Source organism: Panthera uncia (assembly GCF_023721935.1).
Source record: "Panthera uncia isolate 11264 chromosome C1 unlocalized genomic scaffold, Puncia_PCG_1.0 HiC_scaffold_4, whole genome shotgun sequence".
In the NCBI taxonomy this organism is placed as follows: Eukaryota; Metazoa; Chordata; class Mammalia; order Carnivora; family Felidae; genus Panthera; species Panthera uncia.
This window is the reverse complement of record NW_026057585.1, coordinates 65,327,600-65,342,834: the sequence shown is the minus strand read 5'-3', so window position 1 is coordinate 65,342,834 and position 15,235 is coordinate 65,327,600. Positions and strand designations below refer to the sequence as shown.

Sequence of the window (15,235 nt, the reverse complement as noted above, 5' to 3'; positions counted from 1 at the left end):
AAAAATGTTACTGCTAAACCTAAGATAGTTACTACCAATCATCACCATCTCTGATCCTTAAAAGTGTCATTTTAGTGTACTTTAAATGAATGGATACATTATTTTGGAATATTGGAAGTTGGTGGAATCTTACCAGTTCATGTAGTTCACTCCCCAGCCTGCAACAGACCTATCTTGACAGTTTCACAAAGATCTGTACGTGTTTAAATAGGTCTTTAAAATATCCATGGAAGGCCATTCTATATACACTCTCTTGGTAGCACTTCCCAACATCAGCATAACATGTCTGCCTAACAACTAATAAAAAATTCATTTTGCTGTGAGTGTAAGCCTGTACCTTAAATCTCCAGACAAACGTTACATAGTTTCTTGTAGGTGTTTGTGGGAAAGTTTTAGCAAATCACAAGAAAGCAGAGGTTATTACATTTTTTTTTTAGGTCCTAGGTACGTTATGTTTTACTTGGATGAAAAATTGCATGTCAGGGAAGGCTGAAGGCATTTGCTTAGTGTTATTTTTCTCAGACTGATAGGAAGAGTCCAAAAAACATGTGCTTGTGTCTGTAACCATCCTACATCATCACCACCAGCATCAAAACTACTTACATCTGACCAAAAGGATCAAAGAGTGACCAAATGTTAGTTACAGTCAGAACAGTTTATCAACTTGGGTCCTGTTTAAATTTCTTTCATCAAGATCAGTCATTATTTGTTCACTTATAAATGAAACATTTAAATCCCAAAGAACAACACTTAAAAGTACATTTGAAACTCACAAAGTCTCATAGGGCTCCTGTGCAGTCAGTATTTGTGTCTGACTACCTTAACCTTGTCAAAATTTGGCACTTAATCACCTTTCACCATAGGCAATTCAGGAAACTCAGTTCCAATTGTTTTGCCCTTACTTTCTGTAAGCACTATGCATTTGTTCTTCAACAGACATATACATGCAAATACACAGAGGCAAGCATTTGTACAACTGAATAGGAAATGGGGTGTTTTACTTTCACTTGCAAATTCAAAAATCATACCTGACAAGGCAGCATTAATGGAAAGAGTGTGTCTTCTAAATGGAAGAGTCATTAAAATCTTAATTTGAGGTCATCCTGCCAGGATCCATTCCACAGCCTTAACACATGCTCATGGAGCACAGCTGTATAATATCCCTACACCCTTCACTGCCTTTGTTCTACCTGGAAAAGAGAATAATAAAAGGAAATTACATTTTATTTCCATGAGCTACAATCAAGTTTTAATATTGTCCAAAAATGACTCGTAGCATTCCTTTATCTTATTAGCTTTTTGGCATATTAAGTAATAAGATAATTTCTCATGGTACAGTATTTATGTAAGAATCATATTTCTCTCTGTGCAGATCACTTACAGAAGTGTCTGTTAACAGGAGAGAATGATGTGTAATCGGCACTTAAGATTAAAATAGACCTGAGAACATAAAAGTGTTCCTTCAATTAAAGGAATAGCATTTCTTCAGTCTCTTTTTTTTTTTTTTTTTTTTTTTTTTTTTTGTTTCTGCAGCAGAATGAAAACTGGCTTAAAATCACCCAACCCCAGGTTAATTACAGGAAGGTTTCCCTATGCAAGTCCAGCTTAATCTACTAGTGGTTCAAATGCAAAGTAGACTCACATGCCACTCCAGGATACCATGTAATTATTTTAAACAGTTTCCACCAAAGTCCTTGAGGTTTAAGAGATTATTTCTAGAAAGAGCACAAGCGTTTATTATCTTTCCAATATGCCAGGCACTATACATTTAGCATTTGGTCCTTCTGCCAGTTCAGGAGTATCATCCTGCTTTTACATAGAGCAAAAAGAGATTCGGAAGAGATTTGTTATCTCTGCCTGACCTCAAAGCCCCCAGTTATACCACCCTGGCTATGAGCCAATTCTGTCATAATCAGAGCCAAAACAATTACCAAATGGTCCTTACTTCAATTAAAGGTGGAGATGAGTCCTGTTATGTAAGGAACAAGGGAAATAACAGTAATGCATTGTGCCTGGGGTAATCCCCAACTCTTTAATGGAAAAACAGATCCAATAACGTTGATTTACAAGCAAATTGACAAGGAAAAACTAAAAATGAGAGTTTTTAAATACTGATGAGCAACAGTGTTTAAAAATGAAAATTTCGTTGACAAGTCTATTTAGACCACCAAAAGTCAATGAGGTGGAAAGGGGTTGAGGATAGGACCGACCATAGGATAAAAAATGTTTACAAGCTAACTCAGCCACACTTGGAGCTGACCCTTCAAGTCTCCCTCAGAGAGAAAGTCATCATGTGAACAATATCACCATGATGAGAGCTCCTTTTGCTATCTGTATTGCCTCCAAATCCTCAGAACATTCGTAGGAGGCACTATAATCCTTATTTTACACCTGACAAAAGAGGCTCAGAGATGTTGTGCAGCTTGCCCAAGGTTTTACAGCATGTCGCAGAATTGGAATTTACACCCGTTGTCTGGCTCCAAGGCAAGGTCTTTCCACTAAACCACACTGAGGGCCTTTCAGTGTGATACCACACTTGTTGCACCCCCACCTACCTGTGATGTAAGGTAGGCTGGGGGTGGGAGAATCAACCTAAGCCTTGTCTACATTAGAACCTCTGCTCTGGACATCTGCCACAGGCCAGGCACTGAGGTAGGGCACACAGCAATAAACAAACATATTCAGCACTTTTTTTCTCCCACCTATTTTGTACATGGCACTGTGCAATGGGTTATGGCAGGAAACAAGAAAAGAAAGGAAATTTAGAGTTTTGTTATAAAGAAAAGCCATATGAAACAATTATTTAGCCATGCCAGGTAGCTTCTGTGCTGGAAGGAGAATTACAAGAAATTCTGAAAATCTGTGGGGAGTGAAACAGTATTTTGGTACCCAGAGAGGAAAGAGAGTATGGCCTGGTAGAAGGAGGACAAGCACTATTGAAAGAAAGTTCTAAGTTTGGATCCCAGGGCAAGTTGTTTAATGTCTCTGAGAGTCCTGATCAGAGACGGACAGATTAGAAATAAAATATGTCAAGTTCCTGGCACTCGATGAAGAGTACAGTTGACTATTAAACAACACTGGACCTAGGGACATTGACCTCCACATAGTCAAGAATCCATATATAACTTTTACTCCCCCAAAACTTAAGTACTAATAGCCTGCTGTTGACCAGAAGCTTTACCAATAACACACAGTTGATTAACACATATTTTGTGTTTTACATGTGTTATATATGCTATTCTTACAATAAAATAAGCTTGAAAAAAGAAAATATTATTCTTTTAATTTTTTAATGTTTATTTTTGAGAGAGAGAGAGACAGAATATGAGTGGAGGAGGGGCAGAAAGAGGAAGACACAGAATCTGAAGCAGGCTCCAGGCTCTGAGCTGTCAGCCCAGAGCCCAACATGAGGCTTAAACTCACAAACCATGAGATCATGACCTGGACCAAAGTCAGATGCTTAACTGACTGAGCTACCCAGGTGCCCTGAGAAAAGAAAATATTATTAACAAAAACATAAGGAAGAGAAAATACATCTACAGTGCCGTAAAAATAAATCCATACGTAAGTGGATTCTCACAGTTCAAACTTGTGTTGTTCAAGGGTCAACAGTGGTAGGGATTAAGCAGTAGCCAGAAAGATCCCCAGAGGCAAGGAGCTTGGGCCGGACCATTTGGCAGGGGAAGGGGGTTTGGTGGGTGCCTGTGGATGTAAAGAACAAGGAAAAAGCCTCAAGGAGGGAGGAAATAGTAGGATGCATATGAAAACAAGCACTTGGAAATTTCACTCAGCCTTGTAGAATTTGAGCTGCTTTTGAAATACAACAATACAACAGGGACCACAGACCCTGTCAGTCCCTCCTCTGGTGCCTGGCCACTACAGTGATTCTGCCATTCCACCTCCTCCCTGGGACTCTTCAGTGATGTTCCCTTTACCAGCAGTCCAATTCTCTCTAAATAAACTGTTCAAATTCTAGAGAGAGGAACCTGAATGCCTTGGTTCATTGGCATTCACAGGCTGCTGGCACAATTAATTCCCTTTCTCATAGACCAACCTGGTCCTGAAGCCAGAGCTGAAGTCACATGCTACACAACATGGCCTGCTGGCAAAGAATGGCTTGGGGGAGTTGCCCTGAGCAGGGGCTTGGGGCAGGACAGGCAGCTTGGACAGCCTGTGCAGTACAGTGGGAAGCGGCTGGGCAAGATGGAGTGGAGACAGGCCTTCCAGGGATTGGTGAGGGGATGGCGATAGGTGCTAAGGAACATAGGTAGACAGCAGTGGGAGGATAGCAGAGGAATACTGATATCCCCAAGCCCTGCTTGTCTTTGCTGTAGGCACAAGAAAGACTCATATGTTCTGTCTCAAGATGACAAACAGATCCAATTAGACTATTTGTAAAGGGCAGCCCTCCCCCACTTGTCACACAGTCAGCCTGGTCTTTGCCTGCTTAGTTAGCTATGGAAAGCCCTTGGAAGTCAGTTCAATCTCCTCATTTGAATCCTTGGGAGAAAAAGGGGCTTTGGGTTGCCCAATCCTACCCTAGGTGACTAGCTCCTTATCCCATCCTACAAACATTAGGATTCCTCTCCTTAGAATGCCCTTTCTGAACCACTGCTCCACCCCCAACCAGGCCCCATTTCACTCAACACACACACACACACACACACACACACACACACACACACACATCATCCACATGACTGATCCTACATGTTCAGCTCACAATTCAGTCCCTCCTGAGAACCTTTCATACCCCTCAGGCTGGGTTAGGGATTCCTGGACAATCCCATATCCCTCTCCTTTCCTGTCTCACAGCACACTTTGACACCCCACATTTGTACCACTGTATGCATGCCTCCTTGGGGATGGAGGAATCAAATGCAGTGCCTACCTTGGAAGAGCTCAAACGCAGGCAGAGCACTGAAGAACAAGAACAAAACCAGAGGTTGTTTGGGGAGCACAGAGAAAAAAAACAGTCAAGTGTAACTTTGGTAGGGAAGGGTGAGACTGAAGTGTAATAAGAAAGGCATCCTTAGACATGTGTAGGAATCAGCTTTACCTTGAAGGATGAATCAGACTTGGACAGGCAGGCATTGGGGCAAGGTCAGGAGCATCACAATGGGAACCATGGAAGTGACCCAGGACCAGGAGTCAGAATCCTCAGCCCCCTGACTTACTGTGTGATATCACTGTACCTCACTGGGCCTCAGTTTCCCAGAAGTTAAGGGAAGGTGTTAGGGACTAGATGGTCTCTGATGGTCTTGCTCCTGCTTTCTCCTAGATTTTCATTTTCCCTTATGTTTTTCATTGATTCAGCAAATATTTATTAATTACTTACTGTATGGTACTGAGGATACAATGAGGGGACAAAAGAGATGTTTGTATACAGTTGGGGACGAATGCTGTTAAAGTCAAGTACAGGCTGCTCTGAAAGTAACAAGGACACCTGCCCATCAAAGGACAAGGAATGCCCTGCTACTGTGGCATTTGAACTGAGGTCTGAAGGACGAGATGGGCATCCCTCATCCTAGGCAGAGGGGAAGAGCATGGACAAAGAGCCAGAGGTGGAGAGGAGGCTCAGCGGGAAGGAGCATAGTGACTCAGCAGTGGAGGTGGGACTGGGGCTGGGCTGGGAGTGGTAGCAGGACCTGATAACCCCTGCAAGCCACAGAGAGGACTTTGACCTTTACCTTAAAAGTAGTGAGAAGGACCTACATTCCAGCCAAAGGATCATCTTCTCTCAGCCTCAATTAACTCATATATAAAATAGGGATGATAAAGCACCCACTTTATATGGTACTGGAAGAATCAAATGAATTAATATGTGTTAAGTGCTTAAAACACAACCTGGAAAATAGCAATAACAATAAAAATGTTTGCTATCACCATCATCATCATTAGCAACATCATCACCATCATCTCATCATTATTCATCTGGCTAATTCTCACACATTCCTCAAAATTCAGCATGGATGCATCTCTTCTGGAGCTCCTTCCCTGACTTCCCAGTCAGATTATGTACCACTCCCCTGGGCTCCCAAAGTCCCTGTGCTTCCATCTCTCAGCCTGCAGAGTAATTTGCTGTTTACATCTCTGCCTTCACCACCCCTTCATCAAGGGGAAAGGACGGTGACCTACTTGTCAGCACAAGATTGGGCACAAAAAGAATGTCAGTGAAGGTGCTCAATTGTGGTAGGCTTTATAACGCCCCCCAAGATGTTCACACCCTAACCCTTGAACCTTGAGAATATGTTACCTTATGTGATAAATGTGACTTTGCAAATGTGTGCAAAAGTTAAGGATCCTGAGATGGGGAGATTATCCTGAATTATCTAGGTGAGCCCAATATGATCATAAGGGCAGCAAGAAGACAGCAGGGAGATCAATCAGTAGTAGGAGATGTGATGACAGAAGGAAAAGATTGGGCCCATGAGCCAAGGAATGCAGGTGGTTCTTACAAGCTGAAAAAGGTAAGGACCTCCAGAACTGTAAGAGAATAAACTGACGTTTTAAGGTTACTCCGTTTGTGGTAATTTATTACAGCAGCAAAAGGAAATTAATGTGCCAGCCAAACATGAAGCAGGGATTAGAGAAAGAATAATTGTGGCAGAAGCGAATGCTCAGACCAAGCACTCTCTGACCCCATCACATCAGTGAGAGCTGGGGTGATGTTTATGGTGGCCCCTCTGCCCACTCTGTCAGAATACCCTCATCAAACTGGGCCCCCCAGAAGCAGATGCCACCGCCATTTTAACTTCATCCCTGGTCTTTCAACTTGGTAGACCGAGAAAGGGGGAAAAGAATCAGTGTGTCCAAAGAGATGAGTGCACTGTTTCTCCAGGCTCCAGAGGATAGAGGCTAGAGTATCAAGTGCAGTAATGGAAGGAACACTGGCTCAGGAGACCTGGGTTCAATTTCCAGCCCTACCACCAATTTCTTGTGTGATTTTGAACAAATATTACATTCCAGACAAGCTCTTTCTCTTCTGTTCCACATCCCAATCAATGGTGGGAAACCCGGGAATATTTTTAAACTCTACCCCTTTCCCTCAACCATCCAATCAATTACCAAATCCTGTGAATTTTACCTCCTGAAAATTTCCCAAATTCGTCCCCTCCTCCCCCTCTTCATGGCTGCTATCCTAGTTTAAGTCTCATCTGCTCATCAGAGACAACTGGACATCTTCTATGTACATGGATTCTGGCACTGACCTCACAGGAGACCTCCCTTCCTTAACATCTGTACCCCTCCTATCCCCTCAGTCAGAATGAGCTGCCTAAAATATCCACCTGACCAAATGCCTTCCCTGCCTAAATCCCCTGAGGAGAGTCCCGAACAGGTGACAGTCCCGATGTCTGAGCATGACTTCAAGGCCCTGCATTATCTAGGCTCTGACTGCTTAACTAGCCTCATCCTCTCCCCTTCCTGCCTCATGGTTTATATTAAACCATGCAAAACTACCTATATTAATTCTCTTCTTCCTTTCTAACAGAACCTAATTTTATTAAGGCAACAAAGCGCCTAGCTTCAAAACATTTTTCAGTTTTTCTTACAGTTAGAGGTGGCCACATCACACAGCTATGGCCAATGAGATGTAACAAGTCCCTGGTGAGGTTTCCAGGAAAGATCTAAAAGAGAGCAAACTCAGCTGACATTCTACTTTCCCTTTGTCATTGTCCTCCCCACCTCTTCTTTCTTCCCCCCTGGAATGCTGATGTGATATCTGGAGCTGCAGGTGCCATGTTGCAACTATGAAGGCAACAGCCAATAACCATGAATGACAGAATTGAAACACATGAGGCACCATGGTCCTCAGTAGCATCTCTCAGCTGCTACAGCAGCCTGGATTGTCTTCCCTGTGCTTCTCATTACATGAGAAAAAAACACATTCCTTACTGCAGAGTTTCCCAGCCAGTGAACACATTCTTATTGATGTTCTCATTCTATTTCCTTGACATTCTGAGCAGCTGGGTGATGCTCTGGGCTGTCAGAGTCCCCAAGCCATCTATTTCTGACCCCAAACAGCCTGTCCCTCTACCCTTTTGGGCCAAAAAATGTTATTGTATGTATGACACTATGTGAAAAAGGTTAGACAACTTTGCCTCACTGATTTAAGTTTGATTATTACCCTGTCCCACTTGGCCATTACCTATGCCTCCCAGTCTGACCACATTGAAGAGACTCACATTGGTCTTCAGACCCACCCAGATGTCCAATGCCCCTACAAATGCCTGCTATCCCCACCTCTAGGAGTTCCATCCCCACCTGCCTCCATATCTCCATTGCCTTATTGCTGCCTGCATCAGTCTTCCATGCATCTAAGGACTCCCCATTCAGCAGCACTGACCTATTTCTGACCTCTGATGCTCCTTGGGGATTCAATTCCTGCCATCCCACTGACTGGAAGATCTCAGTGTCTTTGCTTACCTCCAGATCTACAGGGCTCATTTTTCTCTCTCTTGCTCATTCTCTCACTCTTGCTCATCATTAGGGATGTACCCTCCCTTTCTCTTATCCCACTTGGCTAGGGAAGGAACAGTCCTACCATTGAGTTGCTTAGACCCCTGGTGACTTAGTAAAATCATTTTTTGGATATGCAGGGGTGGAGGTAGGTCAGAGTGGGCTAAGAAGTGCCTTTCGTCTAGTTCCTTTCATCCTCAAGCCTGTTTGCTAGTCTGGACCTCTGTGCCAGATGCTTTCCTCACTTACAGTGATGTTTTCTCTTGGGATCCTGTTGTTCTTATTGTAATCTGGCTGTTAACGCCCCTATCCCCATGACCTCAGTGCCCATCAGTTACGCTTATATATGTCTGAGACTTAAATACGAACCATCCAAGTTCTCATTCATGAAGTCTATGTCAACCCGGGGATGTAGCTAGACACTGGAAGGGCATGGAATATATGTAGAGTCCTGAGCCTCCTGCTACAGAATAAATGATTAAATTCTCTAGGCCTCAGTGTCCCTATCTGTAAATGCAGAACCAGGTCTATGTGAATTCAGCTACACCATGCTGACACTAGAAGGAACCCCAGGGGAAGGCTCGAGGCCCAAGAATACATAGAACCAGTCTAGGAAGAGGGGAGGGGGAGAAACGAGGGGGAGAGGAAGTTTTCATCAGGTGCTGAGCTTTCACTGCCAAAAAATTTCTCACAAACAAACCCACCCAAGCAAAGGAAGCTACTGTCGGCTGGCACACTGCAGAAAAGAAGGCGGGCACGAGGCCTCATTAATCCAGCAACTGTGGGATCAGTTGCAGATACCCCCAGCCCACCCACTTCTCACCATCTGCTGCTGCTGCCGCGGAGCCGGAGGCGTGCAGCTCTGGTGGGCGTCCAGCCGGCAGCCGGCAGAGGGCCTGGACCCTAAACTGTGGGGCAGCCTCAGCACGGGGACCCGCACATTCCCTTGAGCCAGCTTGGGCCCCAAGGGTGTCTCCCACCCTCCGTCCCCACCCACCAAGCCACGCCACGACCCTCCATGAAGTTCTGCTTTGAAAGCAGCTGAGGGAGAAGCCTCAGTGCCCCAAACAAATACTAAGCAAATAAAAGACTAAATGACATTGATTGAGAACCCACTGTGTGCTGGGCACATACCTCATCTCCCACACTCCCCCCAAACCACACTAAGACTCCGAAACTAGTTCATCATAAGCCTTAATGATTTCAATACGCATATGGATGATGCCTCCAATATCCTGGCTTCTCAATTCCTCAGCCTTTGCTTCCCCTTCCACCTCATTACTCCCTTCCTGCTCAGACCTCAGATCTGAACACCCTAATGTTAGTTTCAAGTGTCTCTGTCAGTGCCTACGTCCTCTCCCACTTCCTCTGGGAAACTGACTCAATCCCACTGGGACTTTCAATTTGCCTTGTACTGTCCCTTTCCCCCTCCCCCACCCCCACTGTCCTCATTCCCTTCCTAGCCAGTGTAAATTCCAAGATCAAACATCTAACCCTGCCTTGCATGCATTCTCGATATCCTGGCCAGCCCTCATTCCACTGCACCTGCTAGCTCTCCAGCTACTCTTCTCCTGCACCTTCACAGCTGCACATGACAAGAGGAAAATACATGCTAATGCCCCTCAGTCTCCCTTTAAATTAGGGACCACTAGCCTCACAGGGGCCCCAAGACTACTTGCAGTAGCACTGTTTCTCTAATTCATTTTCTCTCCCTCCCTCTTGGATGGTGCTTTCCTGCTTTCTCCTCACTTTTCAAATTTCCAATTCCCCCTCCCCCATCTTCATTCTCAAGCAAAGACCCTGCTTCCTACCCTACTTTTCTGGCCATCTCTCAGTTTCTTCTTCATTTCTTTGACCTCTAAATGTTGAAGGCTGGTTTCTTGGGCCTTTTCTCTAACTACATTCACTCCCCAGGATCACTCATCCAGGGTCATGGCTTTTAGTATAATTAATGTTCAGATGATTCTCATGTGTATTTCCAGCCCAGATCTCTGCCCTGAACTCTGGAGCCAAATACACAATTGCCAAGTTGACATCTCCACCTGACTGTCTTAAGGACATCTTATACTTAACAAAAAAAGAATAGCTTTTTACCCTCCTGTCCACCCAACCTGCTCTCTTCACCATTTCAGCAAATGGCAGCACCATCCTACCAGTCGCTCAAGCCAAAACACTTGGGGTGACACTAACTCCATTTGCTTTTCTTCTATCCTTTAGAAAATTTCCCCTTCATGTAGAGATTGGTACCTATTTTGTTCACTATTATGACCTCAGCTCCTGAAAGAATGGCACTTAGTAGGTGCTTAATAAATATTTGCTAAATAAATGAATAATTAAATTAATAGCGATGAATGTCTTGGGCACCAAGTTATTCTCCATATGCTCATTAATAAATAATTACAGATTGGATAAAGGCTGAGAAGGAAGGTGCTGTGGGAGAAAATAACAGAGGGGTTCTACTTAGGGTAGAGGTCTTCTCCCTCAGAAAACGACTTTGAAATGGAACCTGAAGGATGAGAAGGAGTCATTGTGGAAGAGCCAAGCAAAGAACATCAGTGCAAAGGCCTGGAGGTGGGGACAGTTTGAGGGGATCTGGGAAAGAAACGAATGGACAAAAGGGGCAGAAGAACAGTGAGGGAAGAAACAGAGGTGCCAGCAGACTCTGGATTGCTAAGCAGGGCCAGATCATGCAGGCTTTTGCAGACCTTAGTTAGGAATGTGGATTTTACTCTTATGTGGATCCTGAGACACTTAACAGAAGACCATGGGGGAGGGGAAGGGAAAAAAAAAGTTAGAGAGGGAGGGAGCCAAACCATAAGAGACTCTTAAAAACTAAGAATAAACTGAGGGTTGATGGAGGGTGGGAAGGTGGGGAGGGTGGGTGATGGGCATTGAGGAGGGCACCTGTTGGGATGAGCACTGGGTGTTGTATGGAAACCAATTTGACAATAAATTTCATATTAAATAAATAAAGTCCTCAAAAAAAAAAAAAAAGAATGTGGATTTTATTCCAAGGTCACTGAGTTCATTTGTCTTGTCAACTTTCAAAATAAAAAATGTGGAGTAATGTTAAGACCTGAGGAGCTGGCTCCCTGTTCTGCTAGGCTTACACTATGTGACCTCTAGCAAGTATCTCTCCCTCTCTGAACTCCACATCTATAATCTAGGGATAACCACTTCTGATCTGTTTACCTTGTACCATTGTCTTTAGATTCACATGAGGTTAGCCAGGGACCTTCAGAGGTGTCACTGCCAGAGCTTAGGGGGCATTTTAACCAGATTGTTAAAGACTTGGACTAAGCAAAAGGGAAAGCTAGGAATGGTTTGCACTTAAAGAGGATAAATATGGTTAAAATCAGCACAGGCTGTTTTGCTATGGTATAAATTAAAAAGTATTTCCTAGCGTTGCCTGAGGCTTTCCAGCCAAGATTCCAGCCAAGTTCCTGGCATTCGAGAAGACCCGTTGAGAAGTGACCTGCTGACAGAAGAGTACCTGGAGATGGAAATTCTGTCCTGTCAAGGCCCTCAAGTGAGGGCTCACTTTGCGTATCCCCACTCCTGCCCTGGCCATTAACTCTCCCCCTCCTTCTCCCTCTGCTAAGGCTTGCCACACCCCATCTCTCTGCTCAGGGAGAGCTAAATATAAAATGAAAGCAACTGTAGCCACTGCTGTCTTGAGGTCAGGACACCCCCGAGAAGAATTACAAAAGGAGTAAGACATCTGAATCAGGCTGACCGGTCCCATGTGCCTTGGTGACTTAAGAGAGCCAGGCTGGCGTTCCAGGTCATCACCAGCTGGGCAGGGTGGTGGCTACAGGCAGCACCTCCTCCTCCACTTTCAGACAGTTGCCTAGGGCTGCTCAAGGGAAGCTGAAGCAGGTCAGGGAAAAGAATAGACTCCACATGCTAATATGGCCAGGCCTGGCCCAGGGATGGGGTCTGGGAGCTCAGAGCAGAGATAATAAAAATGGCTGCTTTTTTGTGAGTACAGACCAGGAGCCAGAGGCTTGAATACATTCTCTGTAATCCTCCTAACACCTCTTTGAAGCACACAGTATTTTCCCATTTTACAGGTAAGAAATCAGAGGTGCGGAGTTGTCAGATGCAATTTTCCAGCATCGTCAGCTTGGCCGCAGGGAAGGTGGGATTCTAGTCCAGTCTGTCTGACTCCAAAACTTATAAACTCTTTCCGCTAAGTCTCACTACCTCCTCCAGGGATATTTGCCTCATCTGACACAGCTAGAGGGAGGGGACCTCTAAGGCACATTTGCCCCTACAGGTAGAAATTTAAGAATAGTTACCTTATCAGACTGTTGAAAGGATTCAATGATTTAGCACTTGGGGGAGCACATAGTGAGTGTCTAGTGCATGTTGGTCCTGGTCACAGTTATGGAATTTGAGCCAGCTTCCATTTGTACCTTCATCATTCCTAATGATTTCTGATGTGCTGTGTGACTGCCCTTCTCCTGCTCTACTCCCTATACGCACACCAGATCTCTAAAGCAAAACACAGCCACTGTGGAAAGAGCATGGATTTGGGGTCAGACCAAAGTTCAAATTCCCACTGTACCACTTACTGATCTAACAACAGTTAGTTTCCTTTTCTAATAAAATGTAAATAAAAGTATCAACTTCAATGGGTTTCTGTGAGGGCTAAATGAAAAAATATACATAAATCACACCTGATAAATAAAGAAAACTCTTTGTGATGATCGTAAGGCCTGTGTCAAATCTTCCCTACTAGATGAAAAGGTCCTTGTGGCAAAGATTTGGCTTCTTATGAACACAGATTCCCTGGTCCCAGCATCTAGGACAATGTCTGGAACTTAGTAAATGCTTAAGAAATGTTTGTCAATGAATATAGAGTTTTGTCAATAATAATTTTTTTTAAGACCCTGAGATACAAGGCAGGTAGCACAGACATACCAAAGCAGATTTGACCCTTCCTCTCTGAAGCTGACATCCAGTTGTCATCATCCTCATACACATTAAGAATTGGACACATTATTAAAATCTCTCAAAGTGACTTCCCTCTCAACTATCCTTCAGGCTGCAATGAGATGACAGAGATCTGACATCTTCATCACACAATTACTAAAACACCCTTTTTTGAGTTACCATTTTATAATATTTGCCTAGGGACGCCTGGGTGGCTCAGTCGGTTAGGCATCCGACTTCAGCTCAGGTCATGATCTCGCAGTTTGTGAGTTTGAGTCCCCGTCGGGCTCTGTGCTGACAGCTTGGAGCCTGGAGCCTGCTTTGGATTCTGTGTCTCCCTGTCTCTCTGCCCCTCCCATGCTCATGCTCTATCTCTGTCTCTCAATAACAAATAAACATTAAAAAAAATTTTTTTTAATAAATAAATAAAAATAAAATAAAATATTTGCCTAATTTAGCTGGAGTTTGGGTTTAATTACAGGAAGAATGTGGGCTTGGGTTAGGTTGAGTTGAATTTAGGGAAGGGGGAGCAGATAACTGGATTTCTTTCACGTGCTGAAGGACTTCTGCTGGTTACAGAACTCCCAAATAACTCTGGGCCAATCCAAATAAAGCAAGCAACACCAAAGAAACTTGGAAAGCTCTTTGGAAAGAAAGAGAAGGTCATGGAGCAGGAGACTGAGAAGGCCTCAATCCAGTTAAAAATATTTCTGTGTCTCTCTAGGGCCTTAGAACACAGGTCAAGATGCTTGGCCTGACTGGCATTCAAGACTTCTACGATCTGGCCACACCTCTGATCTCTGCAACCTTGTCCCATACGCACAGCTCTCAATGACCATGGACCCCATTGACTTCAAGGACCTCAGGGCTCTTTCAACTTCTTTCCCTTGACCAAGGCCCAGTTTTATATCTTTTTCCTATACAGTGGCCTAAACTGGGCTGGTCTAGTTTATCAACCAATAAATACACATCAGGGTCTTATTATGCACCTAAATTGGCTCTAGAAGCTGGGGAGAAAGCAGTTAACAGAACAAGTAAAATTCCCTGCCTTCAAGGATGGAACAGACAATAAATGACCACATAAATAAACAATATAGTCTTTTAAATGCTATGATAATTGCTTACCATATTAGTTCCTTTTCTCTTTTTGCTAAAACTGGTAAGGGAAGGGACAAAACAAAATCTGTGCTTGATTCAAGGTGTAGTTTTTGGGGGTGCCTGGGTGGCTCAGTCGGTTAAGTGTCCGGCTGGGTTTTGACTCAGGTCATGATCTCTAGGGTCATGGTATCAAGACCTGTGTCAGGCTCCACACCGACAGTGCAGAGCCTGCTTAAGATTCTCTCTCTCCCCCTCTCTCTGCCCCTCATCTCTCTCTCTCTCTCAAAAAAAAAATTAAAATGTAGTTTTGGAAACACCTTTGATGTTCTTTTTTTTTTTTTAATTTTTTAAAAAGTTATTTTAGTTTTGAGACACCGAGAGAGAAACAGAGCACGACGGGCAGAGGGGAGGGGCAGAGAGAGAGGGAGACACAGAATCCCAAGCAGGCTCCAGGCTCTGAGCTGTCAGCACAGAGCCTGATGCAGGGCTTGAACCCACGAGCTATGAGATCATGACCTGAGCTGAAGTTGGACACTTAACTGACTGAGCCACCCAGGTACCCTAACACCTTTGATGTTCTAAATACTCATGGAAACATCCTGTACCTTCCCCTACCATTGCACTGAGACCCATTAACTGATGTTAACAGCACATTATATTGTCCTTTGGACTAGATGAGGAGCTGCTTGAGGGCAGGGATGGAATTCTGTTCTCACAAAGGCACTAGAGACTATCTGCT

The 15,235-nt window shown here is 44.1% G+C and overlaps 1 long non-coding RNA gene across 3 annotated transcripts in view; it reads right to left on the bottom strand.

The window, feature by feature from the left end:
* The window catches only part of LOC125913474 (uncharacterized), an 86,992-nt gene that overhangs the window by 11,209 nt on the left and 60,548 nt on the right, over positions 1-15,235 (bottom strand). For 2 of the 3 annotated variants that reach the window (XR_007455038.1, XR_007455036.1), the window contains exon 4: positions 1,029-1,190. This is a non-coding gene — a long non-coding RNA (uncharacterized LOC125913474). Of the gene's footprint in view, positions 1-1,028; positions 1,191-4,891; positions 5,118-15,235 lie in introns of those variants that run through there. The other variant, XR_007455037.1, reaches the window with a different exon arrangement.